Raw genomic sequence first — 1,610 nt, 5'->3', positions numbered from 1 at the left:
ATAAATTTGTAATCAGGGCTCTACCATCTGATCATCAAAGCGGCCCAACTGCCGGGAGAATTGGAAGGGAATGCGTGTGTAGGGGGGTCGGTTCTGGGGAGAGGCGGGGGGCGCGCTCCAGCAGGGAGCTGGCTTGGGCAGGGTGGCGGGGACAGGAGAGGAGGCTCGTCGGTGCGCCTGTGAGTCAGTGCCCCGCGCCCCTGGACCGCCACCAGCCGACCGGCCGCCGCCGGGGAGCTGAGTCTGGCCGGGCGGCACCCGCGGACCCGCTGCGGGCAGTGCCTGCTTCCAGCCGTCCGCCCCCAAACGTGGGATGGGTTCCTCTCCTGGAGTTGCCCCTCTCCCCTCCTCTCTTGGCAAAGTGTTAAACAACACTTGGTCCCCCATCCCCCCGTGGACGTAAACCCGACAGCACAACTGGGCTTCCGGGGAAGAGGGCTTCTGGGGCCTCGGGGCCGCTCCAGGGTCTCTGACTCCGAGGGATGCGCGGGCTCCCACAGGCCCGAGGAGTCAGGCCCGGTCGAACGAAAGGGTCCCCTCAGGTCAACAGATCCGAAAGAGACAGGCGGCGCCTAGGGTCCAGATGCAGCCCTCCCCGGGGCACACGCCCCAAGCCTCCTTTCCTCATCGTCTCCGCTTGGCACCTACCACCAGTCTGGTCTCCAAATCCAGGCGCGTGGGTGGGACTCGCGGGCAGGGAGCACGCAGGGCAGCCGTGGGGGAGAAAACCGCCGGCCACACGCGCAGCGGGAGACGCGCAGTTTCCTTAAAGCTACAGGAAGAGCTGAGCCGTTTCCTGCGCTCTGTAGAGCCGCTGTACAAATGCAGTGCCGGCTGTTGTGGCATCCTGTGCCCAGTTTACGGCCCCCCGCACACACACCTGAGGCCCTCGCAGCCGGCTCGGGCTCTCGCTGCAAAACTAGTCTCGGAAGCAGCTCGCAGGCCTCCTCGGGCTGCCTGTGGCTTTGCCTCGAGATCACTCACCCGCAGCCCCCCTTCCTGCGAAATCCGCGTGCACGCAACTCACTCCTCTTGCCACCTTAACAACGGGGTGTGGGATACCAGCCCCGGACGGCGGCCAGCAGCGGCCCAGGTGAGGGGGCAGGGATGCAGCCACCCTCCTGTCCCGACTCTTGCACACTCGGTTTCCAAGGGGCCCGAAGATTGTCGTCCCTGGCGCCACTGCTGCACTCACCTCACCGCGGAGACGACCAGGACGCCTGGTCCTGCCGCCCCTGACTAGGGCAGCCTAGGTGAGAGGCCCACCTTTCCTAGATGCCCGCACCTACTGGCTAACCGACTGGGAGGATGGAGCTTCCCACCGTGCCCCCAGAGTGTGGCCCCGGGATTTAGAAGGCAAGAAGAACTCCAAGTGATCTTGCTGTCATCTCCTTGGCACGTCGACCTGAAAAAAAAGAAAAAGAAAAAAGAAAAAAAAACCCAAACAACTCTGAAAGCCACAGTAAGTCCTGGAAAATTGGGGTTGGGAGAAGGGAGTGCTCGGGTCTCCCTCTGTCGAGTTTCCCAAATTACTTCCCAAGAAGGTGAGAATGGGTCTGTTGGAACACACACACACACACACACACACACACACACACACACACACACAC

The sequence above is a fragment of the Aethalodelphis obliquidens genome, unplaced genomic scaffold (genome assembly GCF_003676395.1).
Source record: "Aethalodelphis obliquidens isolate GAN/ISIS:26980383/991018 unplaced genomic scaffold, ASM367639v1 scaffold61, whole genome shotgun sequence".
NCBI classification, from domain to species: Eukaryota; Metazoa; Chordata; class Mammalia; order Artiodactyla; family Delphinidae; genus Aethalodelphis; species Aethalodelphis obliquidens.
This window is presented reverse-complemented; position numbering follows the sequence as displayed.